Source organism: Bos mutus, unplaced genomic scaffold, assembly GCF_027580195.1.
Source record: "Bos mutus isolate GX-2022 unplaced genomic scaffold, NWIPB_WYAK_1.1 CTG280, whole genome shotgun sequence".
NCBI classification, from domain to species: Eukaryota; Metazoa; Chordata; class Mammalia; order Artiodactyla; family Bovidae; genus Bos; species Bos mutus.
This window is the reverse complement of record NW_027219777.1, coordinates 1,057-23,515: the sequence shown is the minus strand read 5'-3', so window position 1 is coordinate 23,515 and position 22,459 is coordinate 1,057. Positions and strand designations below refer to the sequence as shown.

General features: G+C 46.1%; 2 pseudogenes; both read right to left on the bottom strand.

The window, feature by feature from the left end:
• Positions 1-3,793: 3,793 nt before the first annotated feature.
• LOC138986938 (zinc finger protein 280A-like) lies at positions 3,794-4,746 on the bottom strand (annotated as a pseudogene).
• Positions 4,747-17,182: 12,436 nt separating this feature from the next.
• Positions 17,183-22,045, bottom strand: LOC138986937 (melanoma antigen preferentially expressed in tumors-like; annotated as a pseudogene).
• Between the last annotated feature and the right edge of the window lie 414 nt (positions 22,046-22,459).

Here is a 22,459-nt window from a genome sequence, read left to right as displayed (position 1 = left end):
CTCAGGTTCAGGCACTCGGGTAATCCTCAGAGGCGCAGACTCTGTTGGGCCTGCATTTTGTGCTCTTCCCAGGTCCAAGCAGCTCAGGTGATGAGGTGTTTGGCGAACGCCAATGCTGCGACTTATCGCCTCCCCGCCACTCAGTTATCTGGGTGTAAAACCGGCGCACCTTCTCAGGCAGATGTTGACCGTCCAGACCCCCAAGCAGTTTTAGCTAGCAAAGAAGCCTGCTTACAGTTTTATAGATAATGTCTCTCTGGGGCTGCGATTGTCCCCTTCCGGCTCTGGCTGCCTGTTACCGGAGGCGGAAGGTCTGCAGCCGACTATCTCTGTTCAGTGCTTTGTTCCGTTCGTGGGCCTGGCGGTGTCTTAGGTTGGGGCTGGCTTTTCGCGTGGTAGATATCCCACAGTCTGGTTTGCTAGCCCAAATTATTTCGCTCAGATAGCGCTCAGGTATTCAGGCCAGATTCTTACTCTGAGCGATGCAGCCCGCGCACAAGCACCTCCCTGCCCAGCCCCGCTTGCTAATGGGCGCAGTGCAGGCGTCTGCGATGCTTATCCGCTGGGGGAGTTACCGTAGGGGGCTCACAGTCTGAGAGTTTTAATTGTTTATTTTTTTCTCCTGTTATGTTGCCCTCTGTGCTTCCAAAGCTCGCACAGATTCGGCAGTGAGAAGGTTTCCTGGTGTTTGGAAACTTCTCTCTTTTAGACTCCTTCCGGGACGGAACTCCGTCCCTCCCTCTTTGTCTCTTTTTTTTTTTTGTCTTTTATATTTTTCCTACCTCCTTTCAAAGAGTTGGGTTGCTTTTCTGGGTTCCTGATGTCCTCTGCTGGCATTCAGAAGTTGTTTTGTGGAATTTACTCGACGTTTAAATGCTCTTTTGATGAATTCGTGGGGAGAAAGTGTTCTCCCCATCCTACTCCTCCGCCATCTTGGCTCCTCCTCCTACAGAATCTTTTTAAAATGCTCTGTTCTGCTGGAAGTCGCCTCGTAGTCATATGGGGGAATAAAGTCTTGGTTTTGTTACAATATTTTCTTCTCTATTATATTCATTTCTCATTCTTTATTAATTTCATTCCTTCTTATTGCTATCAGTTTGTTCTGTTGCACATCTTTACAACTTTTTGAGATAGTTATTTGTAACTCTCATTTCTCTTATATGTAATGCTATAAGTTTACCTTAATTTGTTGTTGTTGTTCAGTCTGTCAATCATGTAGGACTCTTTGCAACCCCATACACTGCACGCAGCACACCAGGCTTCGCTGTCCTTCACTATCTCCTGGAGTTTGCTCAAACTCATGTCCATTGAGTTGGTGATACTATCCAACCGTCTCAACCTTTCCTGCACATTTCTTCCTGCCCTCAGTCTTTCCCAGCATCAAGGTCTTTTCCAATGAGTTGGCTTTTCACATCAGGTGGCCAAATTATTGGATCTTCAGCTTCAGCATCAGTCCTTCCAGTGAATATTCAGAGTTGATTTCCTTCACGGTCGACTGCTGGATCTTGCGGTCCAAAGGACTCTCAAGAGTCTTATCCAACACCACAGTTCAAGAGCCTCAATTCTTTGGCATTCAGCCTTCTTTATGATCCAACTGTCACATCCATACATGACTCCTGGGAAAAACCATAGCTGTGACTAGGTGGACTTTGTCAGCAAAATAATGTCTCTGCGTTTTAATATGCTGTCTAGGTTTGTCATAGCTTTTCTTCCAAGGGGCAAATATCTTTTAATTCCATGGCTGCAGTCACCACCCACAATCATTTTGGACCCCAGGAAAATAAAGTCTGTCACTGTTTCCATCGTTTCTCCGTACAACTTTAACTGTATCCCACAATTTTTGCTGCATAATTTGTTCATTATCATTCACTTCCAAGTATATCCTAACATTATCTTCTTAACACAAAGATTATATATTGTATGGGTTTCCCTGGTAGCTCAACTGATAAAGAACTTTCCAGCCAATGCAGAGACATAAGAGGCCCAGGTTCGATCCTGGTTCAGGAAGATCCCCTGGAGAAAATAATGGCAATCTGCTCCAGTAGTCTTGCCTGGAAATTCCATGGAGATATATATTATGGATTAATGTAGTTAATGATATTTTCCAAATGAATGGCATTTTAAAAGATGTTTCTTTGTCAATTTTTCATGATTGCATTATGGTCAGATCACACAGTATAAATATTATTGATCCTTTGTATTTGAAGATTTCAATTCAGTTAAGTGTACCATACTTTAGGTTTGGAAATCATACTTTAGATTTCCATTCCAGTGAAGTCAAAATGAAGAGGGTGTGATGTAGAGAAAATACTTGCAATGTCTAAAATACATATCTGTGAAATGACCTCTTTTAAGCCTCACAATTATTCCAGCATCTTTCAGTAGGGTACCTTTAACTAAGTTCCAGGTTTTATGCAAATTTTACCAGTTTTTCCAAAAATGTTCTTTTTCAGTTTCATATTCCCATATAGGATACCTAACTGCATGAGGATATATAGCAAAAAGCTACAGATACCTCCCTGGGGTTAGAATGGGGTTAGAAATGAAACCACTACCACATGCATTATCAGAAAAATCTCATGCCTAGACATACAGATATAGCTATCCTAGAGAAATTACTATGAAAGACACACACAGGTTCATAGGCAGCTTATTCAAAAAGGCAAAATAAGAGCCTCAAACTTCAGGCAAAGTAAAATGGACATATAAGACTATGCTCATTCTTCCAAGAGAATTCTACCAATAAATAAAAAAGAATGTTCCACAGCTACATACAATAAGAATGCATCTCACTAATTTAAAAGAAAACCAAGACCAGGGGAACAGAAACTCTATTGTGTGATTCAATTTATTTAAAATTTGAAACAAAGAAAAATGAATCCCTGGTGCTAGAGGTCAGAGAAGTGGTTACTTTGGTAGAAGAGAGTGGCCCGGAAGGCACATGGAGATTTCAAAGCTACTTGATGGTAGAGAGATGAAGCAAGTACAATCTCAGCTACAGTAAAGGCAGACTTTATTTTCTTTGTTCCAAAATAACTGAGGATGGTTACAGAGACCGTGAATTTAAAAGATGCTCACTCTTTGGAAGAAAAGCTGTGACAAACCTGGACAGTGTATTAAAAGACAGAGGCATTTACTTTGTCAACAAATGTCCATAAAGTCAAAGCTATGGTTTTCCCAATAGTTAGATACAGATGGAAGAGAGAACCATAAAGAAGGCTGAATGCTGAAGAATTGATCTTTTTTAACTGTGGTGCTGGAGAAGACTCTTGAGAGTCCCTTGGACTGCAAGGAGATCCAACCAGTCAATCCTAAGGGAAATCAACCCTGAATATTCAGTGGAAGAACTGATGCTGAAAGTCCAATACTTTGGCCTCCTGATGCGAAGAGTCAACTCATTGGGGGAAAAAAAAAAAAAAAAACCTGATACTGGGAAATATTGAAGGCAGGAGAAGAAGGCTTGACAGAGGACACGATGGTTGGGTGGCATCAGCAACCCAATAAAACGAGTTTGAGCAAGCTTCGGGAAATCGTGATGGACAGGGAAGCCTAGCATACTGAAGTTCATAGGGTCACAGGGAGTTAGACACGACGGAGAAACTGAACAACAAAAGCCAGGCAGGGTCTTTATGTACAGCTGGCTGAACCTCAATAGGGCTTTTCTGAATTTCTGCAGGTGGATAGAACATAATTTTTTAGCCAGATCCCTTGCTGCAACACGTCTGAAATACTGTGTGTTTGTAGTCAATTTTCTTTGTAGTTTTTCTGGGTGGCACTTGGGAGTCAGTTTTCCTCACAATGATGCATGCTGTCTCTCTCTCAGTCTCAGCTGAACTGAAGTTTGGATCATGACCTTTGTTTCAGGAGGCAACCCTCACAATTGCTCTGGCTTTTTGAATAACTGATGATTCTTTGTTTGGTGCTCTGTCTATTCCTTCAGGTTCAAACACTGTAGCCAGCACTTGGAACATGGAAAGACCCTCTTGTTTCAGTGCCTCCAAGCGTGATTCACGAAGGATGCCACCAGTTTGAAAATTTCGAGGCAAAACAGACAAATCAAATTGTTCATGTTTCCATGCCACATTCTAAAATATGCCTCTACATCGGCCAAGGCTGACAATCTGTAATTGCAAACACGGCACACATAGGGCATTTTGCCAGGTTTGTGACTGTCCTTCATATGCTGTAAGAGAACCTGATCTGTTTTGAAGGACAAATCACAGATATTACAGACCATGAAGGGCTCACGGGAAGCGTGGACACTTTCAATGTGACACAGCAGGTGGAACGGGTGGGAAACTGGTGGTGGCAGTGCTGGCAAGTAGTGTGGACTTCCCAGCTGTCACCCTTCTGCCTCTCAAGGTCCAGATGTTTCCTCACGTGGGTCATAAACTTGACATTTTTTAGAACTCTTAAGCAACTGAGGCATTTAAAGGCTGTGTGAGTCTTCTGTTCTGGCTGCCCATCTCTTGTATGCTGTCCATATTAAAAGTCATCAAGTAACATGATCAGATTTCCTTTCATGGGATCAACAGTCTTGCTCTGACTTGCAAGAGTCAAAAATTTTGTTTTCTCCAGCCCTTCCAAACTACATGTTCTGTCTGGATCCGTAAGACTGAAGCATGCCTTGTCATTTGCTTGAGTCTGTGAAAATGATGCCCTGCCATGAACATGGCTCGCTGAGGTTGGGAGATCCTCCAAGGTCATAATCGTGTCCTTTGTAGGGGAGATACCTAGGGGGGCCATGGTGGAGGCAGGTCCCCCTGGGATTCCATCACTGAGTTTGGGTCTTTTGGGATTCCCACTGTTACATTTTACATCTGAAGTGGGACATTGCTTTGCATTAAGAGGACTTTCATCCTTGCCTCCTACTGAGAGACCAGTTCCAGATAGACAATGAGGCCACAGAGAGAGCAATTCTGAATTGTGAAGCACAGCTTCCAGAGAGCTTATTTTATAATCATGTTTAGACGAAGGCTTGAAAATAATAGGACTGTCTCTTCCTCCCCAGTTAGACTGAGAAGCTGGTGATACGGCCACTGGCTCTGATGCTGAGGTCCTTAGATTTGCAGGTTGCAACGTGCAGGAGGGATCTGGACTCACGTGGCCCTTCTTTCTTCTTGAAGATGCATCCCTGGACACTCTGTTCAAAATGTTAGAAATGATTGGCTTTGAACTTGAAATCACTCTGACAAAAAGGGTTTCAGCATCCTCATTGACGTGCTGCACTCCAACAAAGACGACCTCAGCATCCTCATTGTCCTCATCTCTGGGTTTGGACCCTGCGGTCTTTTTCTTGGGTTGTGGTCATGCTTGTGCTTCTTCACACAGGAAAAGATGGGCCATTTTACAATCACTTTTGGCTTCAAGTGGCCCCTTCTAGTGTTTTTTCCACCTAAAGGCAACCACAGGACAAGGTCATCCCCTCTGACCTCAGGTGTCACTCTCTGTGGTTTCAGTTAACCCTCAGTTGTTCACCAAAAATATTAAATGGAAAACTCCAGAAATATATAACTCATAAGTTTTAAATTGCACGTCATTCTGAGGAGTGTGATTGGAATCTCACACCATCCTGCTTCCTCCTGCCCAGAATGTGAATCGAACTTAGTCCTGCACATCTCACCCGTTTGTCACTCGGTTACCACAAAGACTGTTGAGATGTCACAGGGCTTGTGACCAAGTCACCCTTATTTTACTCAATAATGGCCCCAAACCATAAGTGGAATGATGCTGGTCATTTAGATATGCCAGAGAGAATCCATTAAGTGCTACCTTTAAGTGAGAAGATCAAAGTTCTCAATTTGATATAAATAGAAAAAAAAATGTATGCTGAGGTTGCTAATATCTGTGGGTGAATGTGAAGCAGAGAAAAGACATCTGGGTAAGTTTTGCTGTCAAACTGAAAACTGCAAAAGGTATGGCCACAGAGCATAGTGCTTAGTTAGGGTGAAAAAAAATCACTAAATTAGTACAGTAATATATTTTACATAGGGACTACATTCACAAAACTGTTATAAATACATATTATTATAATTGTTCTATGTTATTATTACACCTTCCCTGGTGGCTCAGATGGTAAAGTGTCTGCCTACAATTCGGGAGACCTGATTTCGATCCCTGGAGAAGGAAATGGCAACCCACTCCAGAATTCTTGCCTGGGAAATCCCATCAACAGAGGAGCATAGTAAGCTGCAGTCCATCGGGTCACAAAGAGTTGGACACAACGGAGCGACTTCACTTTCACTTTCCTGTTATTATTAAGCAGTTGCCAATCTCTTACTGTTCTTTTATAAAATAAACTGCATCACAGGTATGTTTGTATAGAAAAACCATTGTGTATATAGGGTTTGATACTATGTGAGGTTACAGATGTCCACTGGGGGTCTTGGAACTTATTCTCTGCAGATAAGTGGTGATGATTATATTTCTTTCAAAAGACAAAATTAGTACCTGATTTAATCCTCAGCTTAAACATTGAGATAACTATTAACACCCTTAGACATAAAGAAACATCTCAAACTCAGTTAAGTGACAAGACCATTTTAAACTTCCTTCTCCAGCCCCTACTTTTGCCTTGTCTCCCCATAGTGGCCCCAGTGCTCCTGTTAAACTCTACAGGAGACCTGGTAGGCACCATTTTGTTATAGATCTCCAATCTCACTCAGAAATGCTGACCAACATAAAATGTCCAAAAGAGCCCCCAGCTGTCCCTTGGGGGTGGCCCTCAGTACCTCCACTGTCTGAGTCCAGAAGGCACCAGACTCTATACATGATCAAAAATATATATATTTTTTAATTGCAGAAAGTTCTAATAGCAAAACTTGAACCTGCCTCATGCTTACAACTATATATACATATACAGACATACAAAAATACATACATATGCATATATACACATATGTGTATATATATAGCATTTACTTTGTACTTGAAACTATTTACACAGCATTGACATTGTATTAGGTATTACAAGGAATGTGGAGATGATTTAAAGCATGTGGGAGCATCCCCTTCAGTTACATCCAAAGACTACACCATTTTATACAAGGAACTTGAGCATCCATGGATTTTGGTATCTGTGGGTGCAGGGTTCCCAGACCCAATCTCCCAAGGGTACTGAGGAGAGAGGACAGGGCCTTCTCAGGACTTCTGCTACTCCCCCTGCCTTGGACACTGTCTCAAGTACTGTCGCCCAACTCCTGACCTGCTTCAGTCCACAGTTTCTCTGCCAGGCTTCCCTGACCCTGATGTCAGAAATCACAGCCTCCTCCAACTCACATGCCATATTCAAATCCAGAGCTATTAGGTTGCTGTATTTTTGTTTCTAGAACAAGTTGTGGTGTCTGTCAATGCTACATGTCTGCTGCATAAATAAACAGTAACTGTTATGAATACAATCGTTTATCTGTACCACAGGCTTGACCCACTAAACCTGGCTCCCCAGGTTCTTACACTTGATATTAGCAAAAAAGCTGAGAAGCAATTTCTCCAAGCATTTAATGAATTCCAAATCTTAATGAATTAAAAGTATCATGCAAGGGAGAAAGTCAGCCAGTATGTAGTTGGATGCTGACAGGGGCAGTAGTGGTCATTGAAATAAAAGGTTTGTAACACAATTTCTCTCCATATAATACATTTGTTGATAGCTTTCATGCCGTTAACATGTTTCATTGACATTAAGGGACATTCTACAGTTTACATTTGACCATTTCTGATACCAGATTACATTTCATCAGTAGCATATTATAGTTTGTTTGGTTGTGTGTAAATGATAGGCCTAGCAGTAAAGGTCTCTCCTGCCAATGCAGATGTAAGAGATGCAGGTTCCATCTCTGGGTCAGGATGACCCCCTGGAGGAGGGCATGGCAACCCACTGCAGTATTCCTACCAGAAGAATCCTATGGACAGAGGAGCCTGGTGGGCTACAGTCCATAGTGTTGTTGCTGCTGTTGCTACTACTAAGCAGCTTCAGCTGCATCCGACTCTGTGAGACCACAGAGACGGCAGCCCACCAGGCTCCACCGTCCCTGGGATTCTCCAGGCAAGAACACTGGAGTGGGTTGCCATTTCCTTCTCCAATGCATGAAAGTGAAAAGTGAAAGTGAAGTCGCTCAGTCGTGCCCAACTCCCAGCGACTCCATGCACTGCAGACCACCAGGGTCCTCTGTCCATGGGATTTTCCAGGCGAGAGTACTGGAGTGCGGTGCCATTGCCATCTCCAAGTCCATAGTGTTGCAAGGAGTCAAATGTTACTGAAGCAACTGAACATACACACATACATATGTATATACATATGTATTTTATAGTGGTATGAAAAATAATGCTGTGGGACTTCCCTGGTGATCCAGTATTTAAGACTCCTCACTTCCAGGCCAGGGTCATGGCTTCAATGCCTGTCAGGGACCTATGATCCCACATGCCACTGGGTGTGGCAGAAAAAAAAAAAAAGAATAATGCTGTATCTTACACCTGATGTCATCTTAGATTTAATGGAAATTTCTGTTTTTCATAAGCAGAATCCAGCCTACTAAATTCATGTCACAAGTCACTAATGGGATGCTAGCTGCATTATATAGGCAAATGGTTTAAAAAGGAATTTACAAATTGGCTTGCTTCCTGTTTGCTTTTTTTCTCCCAACCAGCAAGCTAAGAATGATTTTTATGTTTTAGTTTTTTTTTTTTTTTTTTTTAAAAAAATGTTTAATATTTTTATTTTTTTTTAACTTGGGGGGGAACAAAGGAATATTTTGTGACATGTGAAAATTATATGATATCTAAATTTCAGTGTCACAAATAAAGTTTTATTGGAACACAGCCATGATCATTTGCTGCTGCTGCTGCTGCTCAGTCACTTCAGTCGTGTCCGACTCTGTGTGACCCCATAGATGGCAGCCAACCAGGCTCCCCCTTCCCTGGGATTCTCCAGGCAAGAACACTGGAGTGGGTACCCGAGGCTATTACACAGTGCTAATGGCAAAGACCACATTTGCCCTAAATGCCCAGTTACTCTCTAGCCTTTTACAGAGAAATTTTGCAAACTCATGGCTGTAGAGAACAAGATGAAGCATTCCAAACCCCATGGCTCACCAACTCCTGAAGTCCAGTTGACTCAGTGCAGCTGAACACTTCCTATTCTGAGTCCCAGTGGAGGGTGAAGCTGGAGTGTCTCTGTCTCCACGCCCCAGAAAGATTTCTCTGGAAATACCAGCACCGCTTCCTGTGTCCAGTGTCCTTGAAACTCCTACCTGGCTCTCCAAAAGCCTTTTCTCAGTGAGGCTGGATCAGGAGATTCCAAGCCTTTGAAAGCCCATTCTAATCCAATCCATAGTATCCAAACGGGGCTCCAATCAGGTTTCTGAACCACTTTTTCCCCATGGGATCTTTCAACTAGAAACCTTTCTACCAAATTGTTAGAGAGAGGAAAGAATGTGGGTAGGGCTTCAGGGCCCCACCCAGGGGCTGTTTTCCAGGTCTCAGTGTGGTGACAGTCCCCATTTCCCTCTCTGACACCCAGAGGCCCACCACCTTATCTCCAGTTTATCTGCATCTTTATTTATTTGGGGTTCATAGCTTAAGGGCAGGGGAAGGTGGTCCACACAGCTATTCCAACAGAGCTCGGGTTGATGTCAGGAATGTAAAAAGGCAGGGGTTCTCTTCCATCTGCAAACAGCAAACCCCTGTCCTCTTCTGGGAGCAAGAGTGGTGGATTGGGGGCGGGTGGGCATGGTGAGGAGAGGAGAAAGCAAGCTTACTCCCAAATGATCTGCACTTGAAGACTCAGCACCTGCTGGATTTCAGGGGTCCTCACTGTGGATCTTCATGCTGAACTCCAGGAGCCTTCTCTAGGCAGGGGCTCATGCTTTCTTAAACCATGTCAGGGGTGTCAGGTCACACCCTGGTCCCCATCCTTCTGCCTTCCTCCCTCACTCCCCCTCTTCTCTCTCCTTCACCTTTGCACCACCGAGATTATATCTCAAGCTTTCCCTCCCACTGCCTTTACAGCCCTGTGCACACAGATACTTAGGGGGAGGAAGGGTTTCAGAGAAGAAATACGTGTATTTCCATTCCTTATAAGGTAATAGAGTCACTGAATTAGAATAAAAATGAAGTTCACTGATGAACATGATCTCAAGTGTTGTAACCAGATATAACATCAAAAACACTGTTCTTATCAAATCAACATGTGTTCACCTTAAATTTACACAATATGTGTCCATTACATCTCAATGAAGCAGGGAAAAAAAAAAAAAAACAGAACTGACCATTAGAAAGAGCTCATTTTAGACTCTTTTAAGACGGTTGATAGTGAGTGCTGTGCCTAGTTGCTCAGTTGTGTCTGACTTTTTGCAACCCCATAGACTGTAGCCAGCCAGGCTCCTCTATCCATGGACTTCTCCAGGCAAAAATGCTGGATTGGCTTGCCATGTCCTTCTGCAATGTTGGTGAGTATCAAAACCCAAGGCTAGGGACTTCCCTCGAGGTCTATTGTTTGAGAATCTGCCTTCCAATGCAGGGAATGTGCATTTAATACATGGTGGTTAAGATCCCACATGCCAGAGGGCAGTAGAAAGGACAAAGGATCCTGCATGCCACGACTAAGACTCAAGGCAGCCAAATAAATGAATAAAAATATATATATATTTTTATATATATCTATGCTATATTTACATTCTTCTGGATAGATTTGCAAGCAAGATATTAAACAGTTTTATTTATTTATGGACACACCATGAGACTTCCTGAAGGATCTTAGTTTGCTGACCAGGGACTGAACCCAGATCACCAGACTGACAGCATTGAGCACTAAACGCTGGTTTGCCAGGGAATTCCTAGTTTGATTTACTTAAAGGGTTTATTTTTATCGTATGCCCAAATGTACATCCTTTATTGTGTTTACGCTTACAATAAAAACATTTTGGATGTCAATTTTAAAATGTTTGCAAAAACTTAGGGGAAAGGAAGGAAAATGTTGACCACGTATTTATGCTTCTAGGCTTCCCTGATGGCTCAAACAGTAAAAAGTCTGCCTGCAGTAGAGGAGACCAGAGTTTGATCCCTGGTTCAGGAAGATCTCCTGAAGAAGGGAATGGCTATCTACTTCAGTATGCTTGCCTCAAGAATTCCTTGGATAGAGGAGCCTGGGGAACTACTATCCATGGGTTTGCAAAGAGTCAAACACAACTAGATGGCTAACACTTTCACTCTCATATGCTTCTAAAGATTGCTGAAATCTCAGAATCACCTGGGACATTATTAAATATAGAGATTCCAGGGCTGCATGTCATACCTAAGAAACTAAAATTGCCTGAGGAGGGGTCCTGGGAATCTGAAAGTTCAATGTTTCCCTCACTTGATTCTGACGTGACATGAGTCCCAGGATGTAAAATCATCCAATACTTTGGGAAAGATTGATCTCTGGTGGTTCAGCAGTTAAGAATCCACCTGTTAATGCAGGAGACCTGGTTTCAATCAAAGGGTTAGAAAGATCTCCTGGAGGAAGAAATGGCAACCCACTCCAGTATTCTTGCCTGGGAAATACCATGGACAGAGGAGCCTGGCAGGCTACAGTCTATGGGGTCACAAAAGACTCAAACACAACTTAGCAACTAAACCACAACAGTGAAAGTCCCTCAGTCGTGTCCGACCCTTCCTGACCCCATGGACTATATACAGTCCATGGAATCCTCCAGGCTAGAATACTGGAGTGGGTAGCCTTTCCTGTCTCCAGGGGATCTTCCCAACCCAGGGATCAAACCCAGGTCTCCCACATTGCAGGCAGATTCTTTACCAGCTGAGGCACAAGGGGAACCCAAACAACAGTAAAAACATGCTTAAAATATCCAGAATCTACTCCTTCAGGAGACCCTGAGGGTTGAGGGTCAGGAATTCATTTTTTCTTCATGTGACACACTGAGCACCTGCCTTGGGAGGAGCGGGTTATTGGTAATTCAATAAACCAATCAGATGTTGTAGCTTGAGCTGGGAGCTTCATCCTCCCACCACTCTTCAGAGATTCTAGGACCTCCACACCCTGTCTTGGGGCTTCTGGATGTCCTTCGTACTAAAGGAAGTTAGGGTATAAGCAAAGCTCAGAGATCTGGATCCAAACTTCTCAGTTTGGGCCACACTTGCAAATCTCCTGGGCTGTGCTTCATAACCCTCAGTGAATCTAAGGAATTCCCTACATGTCTTGTGCAAAAACATATTCTCGTCCAACAGTTGTGAGTGGGGCCTAAGAGTCTTGAGTTTCTCACAAACTCCAGGTTTTGCCCAGGCTGCTTAAGGTGTCCATATTAAACAGTGAGTACTAGAGAGCTTTTGAAAAATACTGATTGATTTTGAAAAGTTCTGGTTGATTTTGCTGATCTTACTCCATACCCACAGAATAAGTATCTCCAGGAATGGGACCAGGGAGTCAACGTTACTAAGGGTCTCAGATATTTCTAAGGAGCAGGTAGGGTGCAACGTGAAGCTACACCACAATGTGTAGCCAGGCACATCACCCTACCATCAACCCTGTTTTGGGCTTCATTGTGTCCTACAAAATCCATATGTTGAGGGGACTTTCCCAATGATCCAGTGGCTAAAGCTCTCCACTCCCAGTGCAGGGGGCTGGGCTTCGGTCCCTGGTCAGGGAACTAGATCCCACGTGCTGCCAGGAAGTCCAAAGACCCCACATGCCACAACTAACAATTGGTGCCATCAAATAAATTAATTCATTTAAAAAATTATCTGTAGAAGTCCTAACCCCCTACACTTTGGAATGTGACTATATTTTTAGATTATATTCTTAACAAGGTAGTTAAATTCAACAAAGTCACTAGGGTAGGCCCTAGTCCAATCTGATGGTTCTCTATATAAAAAGAGAGAGCAGAATTCCCTGCAAGGCCAGTGGTTAGGGCTCAGAACTTTCACTGCCAAGGGCCCAATTTCAATCCCTGGTCTGGAAACTAAGACCCAGAAGTGAAGCAGCATGGCCAGAAAAAAAAAAGAAAGAAATTAGGACACACAAGACATCAAGGATACATGGACATAAAGGGACAAGAGGACATGAGAATGCAGCTGTCTGTACATCAGGGAAAGAGATCTCAGGAGACACCACACTGTCAACACCTTGATCCTGGACTTCTAGCCTCCAGAACTGGGAGAAAACAATTTCCTGTTGTTTAGGTCTCTCATATATCTGTGGCCACCTTAGTACATTAATGCGTTCTTTAGATCAGGAGTCCCTGGAGAGGGCTCACCTCAAGGACAGGTAGGGAGTATGCAGGTGATGACTGAGCTCCCAGGTGACTCCTAAACATCAACAAATGCCCACCCACCCAGATTTTCCAGGACTCAGCCTGCTCCTGTGGACCCCTTCTTGCAGACCACTGCTGCTAAAAGTCCCCACCCAACTCTCATTCTGGCCCCAACTTTCTTTACTTCTCTCCTAGACTGTGAGGGACAGAACCTTGAGAACAGAGTGAGGCCTGTGCTCAAACCATCCTGGTTGTGAAGGGGAGTATGTGTTTTAACGAAAAAAAAAAAAAAAGAAAAAACCCATAGCTGTCTAGCAGAAGCTTATCACTGGATGTACAGAAAAGCCTTCACATGTTAGGTTAGGAAGAAGCAGAGGACATGATTTCAACCTTTTCTTCAGGGAAGGTTTCCAGGAAGGAGGACAGCATGCTTTCTGTAGATGGGTTGAGAGCAGATGAATTTATTGGAAGGCCTTTGGGTCTGTAGCCAGGAAAGGAATATGAGTGGGGAGGGGGTATGTCGTCCTTCAGTTCTCTCTACCTCCAGAAGTTTCTATGATATGGGCCATGGTCACAGGGCTCCCAGAGATCAGGGAGAGAGGGATGTTTTGTGACTTCACCCAAGCCTGACCCATAGAAGGCTGCCTCTCAGCAGCCAACGTCAGACTTCTGGGCCATCTGCCAGGCTCAAGAAATGACCTACTGGGAACTCTCTGGTAGTCCTGGAGTGGTTAGGACTCTGCACTTTCACTGCTGAGGGCATGGATTCTATCCATAGTTGGGGAACTAAGATCCTGCAAGCTGCGCTGGCTGGCCAACAATAGAAACAAACAAACAAACAAAAAAAAAGACAGACATGACCTTTCCCACCTTTCCTTCCATGGACAACCCCAAGGCCGAGTCCAGTTCAGGTCCATTGCTGTGGTCAAGGAGGAAGCTCCCTTGGGCTTGTGGCCATGGAGTGACATGTGGTCAGCCTGAGTGTCCACCAACAGGGCTGGGCATCTCACACCAACTGAGAACCTGGTACCCAGGAGGAGGTCAGGCCCTCGGGACACAGGCTGGTGCCTGCTGACCTACAGATCAGGGCTGTGTGAGAAGTGGACTCTACAAGGTGGCCAGAAGGCACACCTTTCAGGAGAGCACTAATCCAGGTGGCCAGACTCTACCCACTTCCTCCATCTCTAGGGGAGAACTTGGCTCTTCCATTGTTCTCACAAACGTTTTCCTCTTCTACTCTCCCTGGAACAGCTTTATCTCAAGAGATTGTTGTTGTTCATTTGCCCAGTTGTATCTGCAACCCCATGGACCACAGTGTGCCAGACCTCCTGTCCTCACCATTTCCTGAAGTTTGCCCAAGTTCATGTCCATTGCATTGGTGATGCCATCCAGCCATCTCATTCTCTGTCACCCTTTCTCCTTCTGCTCTCAATCTTGCCCAGCATCAGGGACTTTTCCAGTGAGTCAGCTGCTCACATCACATGACCAATAGAGTGGACCTTCAGCTTCAGCATCAATCCTTCTAACAAGTATTCAGGGTTGATCTCCCTTAAGATTGACTGGTTTGATCTCCTTGCTGTCCAAGAGACTTTCAGGAGTCTTCACCAGCACCACAACCTGAAGGCAACAATTCTTTGGCGCTCTGCCTTCTTTGTGGTCCAGCTCTCAAACCATACATGACCACTTGGAAGACCATAGCCTTGACTATATAGACCTTTGTCAGCAGAGTAACATCTCTGCTTTGCAACACACTGTCTAGGTTTGTCATAGCTTTCCTGCCAAGAAGCAACCATCTTTTGATTTCATGGTTGCAATCAACATTGCAGTGATTGCACATCCCAAGAAGAGGAAATCTGTCAGTACTTCCACCCTTTCCCCTTCTATTTGCCATGTTGTAATGGGGCCAGATGCCATGATCTTAGTGTTTTTAATACTTAGTTTTAAGCCAGCTCTTTCACTCTCCTCCTTCATTCTCACCTAATCAGTGCAGAGCTTCTGGCTTCTTGCTGCTTCTGCTCTCAGTTCTAATTCCCTGAGTAAGAAATCATAAAAGGATGGTTTTGCAGCTTAAATTAAGGGTGGGACAGAGAGGGGCCAAAACATAAGGGACCATGACACATTGAAAAACTCAATCAATGACAACATGCACCACCTGCTTACCCACAGGATTAAAGGTGAAGTGAAAGTGTCAGTACTGTCTGATTCTTTGTGACTCCATGTACTGTAACCCAACAGGCTCCTCTATGGAATTCTCCAGGAAAGAATACTGGAGTGGGTAGCCAGTAACTTCTGCAGGAGATCTTCCCCATTCAGGGACTAAGATTGAGTCTCCTGCATTGCAGGTGGATTCCTTACCATCTGAGCCACCAGGAAAGCTCAAATCAAGGTGATGCTAATATCCAGGACATACCTAGATCAAAATTTTGGTGATCCATGCAGGTCCCAGCTCCTTCGGTCACAAAAAGTGGTATAGTTGGAGCCCTCCACTCTGAAGGGGTGCTGTTATTTTGTTTAGTTGATAAATCTTCTCTGACTCTTAGAGGACTTGGTCTCAGCAAAGAGCTCTGATGGGCAAGGAGAATTAGTTAAAAGCCATAGTGTGGCCAGGTTGGCAGAGAACCAGGATTTGGAGGAAATTTGATCTTTACCATGTGGCTTAAAGTAAAAACTTAAGGATTAAGGTTTTATTAAAAAAAAAGAAAAGTTACAGATGAATCACACCAAGGAGAAAAATGCCAAGTTACCCTAAACACTGAAATACTGAATTCGGAAGTGACACTTTTTGATGATTGGAAATGGATTACCTTCAGCCTTTGAATAAATAATTGTGTGTGAAAGTTTTTATTAATGTAAAAACAAAATAAAACTTGTACGGATATTAGTGGCATAAAAGCACACTTAGACAATGGATTTAGGGATGTTGGGTTGTCTCTTAGAAACGGGAGGCTTCCTGGCTGCTCAGATGGTAAAGAATCTGCCTGCAATGCAGAAGACCCAAGTTCAATCCCTGGGTTGGGAAGATCTCCTGGGAAAGAGAACAGCTACCCACTGCAGTATTCTCACCTGTAGAATTCCATGGACAGAGAAGCCTGGCAGGCTACAGTCCATGGGGTCCCAAAGAGTCAAATACGGCTGAGCAGTGGGAAAGTGGGCACGGGCTGGTGGGTCCCAGAGGCTCCGGATGGTCTGCGGGCAAATATCCCCCAGGACTCCGGGCTTGAATTTGCACAGTGAATCCATCTTGGCACTGCCCAGGGTCCGAGATGGAGGCTTTGCATCTGCTGAATCCACTGGGGAAAATTCTCCAGTCCATGGTCTGGGTGGGGTTAGCAGTGAGGGTCCCTTGGAAGAAGGTTCCCTCCAGCAGTGCTCACTCCTGGACACTTAATTCATTCCAGGCCCTGAGGACGCCCCTTGTATATGATGACAGATTGAACGGCCTCAGAAATAAGTGAAGATTCCCTGGAAATGAGAACCACGGGGAGTGGGTAAATGATGCCCTGAATTCCTGTAGCCAATCCTTGCCTATCAGAGAGCATCTAGGCCCCACTCACACTCAGGCCCTTTTATTTAACCACTAACAGGAGAGTCATGTGTTTAAAGGGGAGAATCATCATCAGAGATCAGAGGGCACCAAATGATTGACACTGCATTTCCCTTTATTTCTTTGGAACAATCCAACACAGGAGTAATGACCCCATCAACCTCCCAAGCCCAAAAAACCCCCCCAAAATTCAGATTCACATTTCTAACTTTGTAGGAACACATCTCTCCAAAAATCCCACCAACCCCTCCCCCCAGCCTACTATAAATCACCTTTCCTTTTCCCGCATGTACTGAACAATTGTCTGAAACTGTGATTTGTGTTCCTTCTAGATGCACTGAGGTCTGGGTGGCAGTGTCCCAGTGCCTCAGACAAAGCCTGCAACTCATGAGCTGGGCTAGGCAGGCATGTATTAGGGGCACAGGATGGGCTCAGTGTCATAGAAGATCTGGTCACCACAGTGTGGACAGGGGTTGGTGCTGAACCAGACCATGCTGAGCTGCCCAGACTCGCACAGCAGCTGCTTGACCCGGCATGCAGCTGAGCCAGGAGGCCAAGGTGCAGGGTGCTGCACACGTCCTCATAGCTCTCCAGGGCTGCAGGGTACAGCACGTGGCTCAGCTCGCTCAGCCCCATGGTGTGGTGCAGTAGGCTCTCCAGCACAGCCATGGAGATGGGGTTGCCGCAGAAGCTGAAGGTGGTGAGCTGGGAGCAGCAGCTCAGGGAGGGCAGGAGGGCGCTGAACTGGGTGTCCATGATGCTGCACTCATCCAGGTCCAGGTCCTGCAGGGTGGCCGAGGTCCTCTTGATCGGGACCTGCAGGGGCTCCAAGCTGAGGCTGGTCAGGTTGACACCACTGAGGCCCAGGTCCTTCAGCAGGCCGACACTTGGGCACTGCAACAGGTATGTCAGGTCTCACTCTGAAATCAGGCAGTTGGTGATTGACAGGGTCTCCAGAGGGGTCTTCAGGAACCTGGGGAGAAAGAGGGCAGTCAGTCCCAGGGGCAGAGGTGGCAGGTGGCAGGATGTGGGAAGGAGAGGTCTGTTTCACTGGAACACAAGGTATCTCACTGGCTTGGAGCTGGCCTCTCACCTTCTTGACGGGAAGGCAGGGGGTCTTCCAGCCACAAGCTCATGCTCATATGGGTATGACCTCCCCATGCACAAAATGATAAACTATTTTCAATGTGGGAAACAAACAGTAAACAAATGTTATTTGCCTATTTCAGCTTACTAGTATTTGGTTAGCAGGAATTAAGATGTTTTTACAGGACATGACTAGTTGAATTCAATGGCAGGATGGATGCAGTGGACATGGGCTGCTGGGTCCCAGCAGTTACAGATGATCCTTGGGTGAATATCCCCCAGATATTCAGGGGCCACAAACCATCCATCACCACCTACAATTCTTTCTTTCTTCTTTTCTTTCTTTTTTTTTTTCTTTCTTCTGTTTTCTCAGTGAACATATTTATTCATAATGTTTGGAGTTTGCAGCTGCCAAAAAGGGAATCAATGCAACTTATTCATACAGACAGACTAGGCTGCATCATCTCAGCTTTTATCACTGTGTTCAAGGCAGAGCGATAACCTGTTACTGAGGATTTCCCATGTATTCAGAAGTCTTAGAGGAAAATAATAATTGTAATTTGGGCTTAGAGAGATTGCAGCCACTTCAACAATGATGCTCATTTGACTTTTTCTCTTCTCTGGACTGCTTAGGAGCCACAATTTCCCCTCCTGATCCCTCCTTGTCATCTCCAGAATCACCCACTTCCCACAGCTCACCTGGATCCTAAAACAGCTCAGGACAGAAGCGGCAGGTGGGAGGGAGAGACAGAGCTTCAGACTGCAAAACTCATGCCTGATGGACCAATGTCCTCCTCGCTTAGTTATCTGTCATCACCTCAGCTAAGACATCACTCTCTCGGAAAGAATTCCCAAAGGCATCACACCTGACCCCCACTAGGCGGACTCCCAGCAAGAAGTCCCCTTTCACAGCATCTAACCTAGGCCACGCCTCTGACCCTAACCAGGGAGGTGACCCGACAAGATGCCCAGGGACAGAGCGGCTGCATCGTGAGGACTTCCGAGTGGCTGGGGCCCCCTGGCAATGACCCCAGGGGGCACAGAGTAGACGCCCCAATGGTAACAAAATGAGAGAGGCCTGTTCTGGTCTGCGGAGCTGGCGCCATGCCTTACCTGAGCACCTGGTGCAGGCGACCATCGAGGAAGGAGATGGAGTCCAGGTAGAGCTCCTGCAAGTGGGGTAAGTTCAGGAACTAGGCCGTGAGCTGGCCCACGCAGTACTCCTCCTGGTCGGGGTCAGTGTGTGGCAACAAGTGGATGTGCCAGAGCAGCAGCCAGCAGAGGTTGCCCATCCAGCCCAGGTGCGGCACGAACCTGCTCAGTGTGGCCAGCTTCCAGGTGCAGTTCACCTCCAGGTCCTGGACAGAGTCCAGCTGCACCACCTTCAGGATCCCCCTGATGCTCTGCATGGGCATGGCGATGATCCTCAGCTTCTGGCAGCACAGGTGCAGCAGGCTCCTCCTCTGTTTGGCCTTCTTCAGCAGGTAGCAGAGGGCCTGGTCCAGGATATCCTCCTTGAGGCACAGGTCGACCAGCACCTGCACAGGGGCCTGCGCCGGCTTCAGCCCTGCCTGTGCCTCTGCCCTTCGCCTCTTCTGCATAGGCTGGGCTGGCTCCAGCTCCAGCAGCGAGCAAACATGTGCCGTGATGCCAGACCACGTGGTCCAGAAGTCCTGGTGGGAGTTCTGGTGCAAGTCCAGCACCTGAAGCTTCCACCACCTGCAGGTCCACGTGGGACATGTTGAGCTGTGCAGAGGCCTATGGGCACCAGGACCCCGTGAGGGCTCTTCACTCCATACACCACAGCTCCTCTGGCTTCAGGAGCCCCCTTGTTCCCCACTTTAAGGGACACTGGAGGGGGCACATGCCTTTTGTCCCCTCTGCCCCTCAATCAGTCCTGTACACCTGAACACCTGTTCCCAGGTGACCCCTCATCCTCCTGCCCTGGCTGCATCTTGCTCACACCCCCAGGCCCCACCAGTCTGCCAGGTCGACCTCACCTGGGTCGGACCTCCTGAGCAAGTGGACGTCCAGGCCATCGAGTGCAGCCTGGAAGGTCTCCAGATGAGGCTGGTGGTCATTCATCAGGATCCCCAGTGGAAGGCAGGGGAAGGGCAAGGCCCACACCATTGAATTCAGGGCCTGGATGTTCCTCCTGGAAAAAGCCACCATAAACAGAGGCAGGAAGAGCTCTATGGGCAGCTCCTCCAGGGCCGCATGGCCAAGGCCTCATTCCACAGCAGGCTCTGGTCAGCCAGCTCTGGCAGTCGGGTTTGGGCTTGGATGCCTGTCCTGCAGAACCTAATCTGGAATGAGTCCTGGGGGGATGTCAGAGAGCAGGGGAAGGGGTGGGGGTTCTTCTCTGGCCAAGAAACCTGGGAGACCCTGCTGTCCCTCCACCCTAGGGGAACCCAAGGCAGGGTCAGAGACATCCTCTGGCTACAAAGTCACAGCTTTGGCCCCACTGGTACAAGGACAAGCATCTCTCCAGGAAGCAACAAAGTGACAAGGTGACATCTTGCCCCATCCCGTATCTACTGGCTGCTGCATTTAATCCCAATCCCTGATGGCTGGTAGATATCTAGGAGTCTGACAGCTGACCCCACTCTCTTCAGAGAAAGCTTCTGATTATTACTCAAGGGCTGAAAACAGGAATAAGGAGTTTAGCCCAACACAACCTGTCTCAAAACTCCAACCAATAACTCATGCAATGGGTGCTGTTATGTCACTTAATAAAAAGATGTACCTTTCACTGTGTGTCTCTTCTACAAATGTTCTTACCATTTGTTTGAATGGAGCAAAGCACTCATATTCAGAACAAATCCACCACTATTTAAACTATTCTACAGATTTTTTTTTTTTATTCCATGGAATTAAAAAACATTTTTTAGCTTTTAAAAAAAAAAGAAACCCCAAAAAACCTTTAATCTAGTAAAATCACAAAACTATAAAATGATATGAACTATAATCACTGGTAACAAACTAAAATGTAAAATGTCACCCAAAAATTCATCCTAATTGGATGTTTTTCATTAAATCAGTTCCAGGAACTTCCCTGGCAGTTCAGTGAGGAGGACTCTGAGCATTCACTGAAGGAGCATGAGGTATATCCCCATCAGGGAACTATGATCCCAGATGCTGTAAGGTGTGACCCATCCCCTCATTCTCACCCCAACCCTACTGATCCACCCTCCACGCCCCTGCCCCAGCCCTGCCAAATTCTATTTGGTTAAGAACACATGTATACCTGTGGTGGATTCATTTTGATATTTGGAAAACTAATACAATTATGTAAAGTTTAAAAATAAAATAAAATTTAAAAAATGAAAAAAAAAAAAAGAAATTGTAACAGTCTGTACAAGTGGTGAAAATCAGAGAAGAAACCAAACTGTCTGGGATAAAGGTAAAACTTCATGTAGAAGCAAAAGCAAAGTGTGCAATTGCCAACGTGATGGAAAGGTAAAGAAATTTCTTGACAGGATTGTTGCCTGTGTGGCCTGTCCCATGAAGACCCCAGCAGGTACAGCTGACAGAGCCCGGGGCTCCAGCATGGAGCAGTGTGCTCAGGCCTGAGTCCCTCTTCTCCTTCAAGGACACACTTTTCAGATTCTGGCTGAAATTTCCATTTCTGGCTAAAGTACTATCTTACTACTAGATCTCCATCCATCTAAGGCTGAGTGGGCATTTTTACTTTCTCACTACATACAACTGATGGATGCGCCAGAGCAGCAGCCAGCAGAGGTTGCCCATCCAGCCCAGGTGCAGCATAAACCTGCCCAGCATGGCCAGCTTCCAGGTGCAGTTCACCTCCAGGTCCTGGACGGAGTCCAGCTGCACCACCTTCAGGATCCCCTGATGCTCTGCATGGGCATGGTGAAGATTCTCAGCTTCTGGCAGCACAGGTGCAGCAGGCTCCTCCTGTTTGGCCTTCTTCAGCAGGTAGCAGAGGGTCTGTTCCAAGGTATCCTCCTTGAGGCACAGGTCGACCAGCACCTGCACAGGGGCCCACGCTGGCTTCAGCCCTGCCTGCGCCTCTGCCCTGCACCTCTTCTGCATAGGCTGGGCTGGCTCAGGCTCCAGCAGCGAGCAAACGCTGGCCATGATGCCGGACCACGTGGTCCAGAAGTCCTGGTGGGAGTTCCGGCACAAGTCCAGCACCTGAAGCTTCCACCACCTGCAGGGCCATGGGGGACATGCTGAGCTGTGCAGAGGCCTACGGGCACCAGGACCCCGCGAGGGCTCTTCACTCCACACACCACAGCCCCTCCGGCTTCACGAGCCCCCTTGTTCCCCACTTTAAGGGACACTGGGAGGGGCACATGCCTTTTGTCCCCTCTGCCCCTCAATCAGTCCTGTACACCTGAACACCTGTTCCCAGGTGACCCCTCATCCTCCTGCCCTGGCTGCATCTTGCTCACATCCCCAGGCCCCACCAGTCTGCCAGGTCAACATCACCTGGGGTGGACATCCAGAGCAAGTAGGACCTCCAGGCCATCGAGTGCAGCACTGAAAGAGTCACACACACACACACACACACACACACACACACTGAAAGATAGAAACACACACACAGCAACACAAACGGACA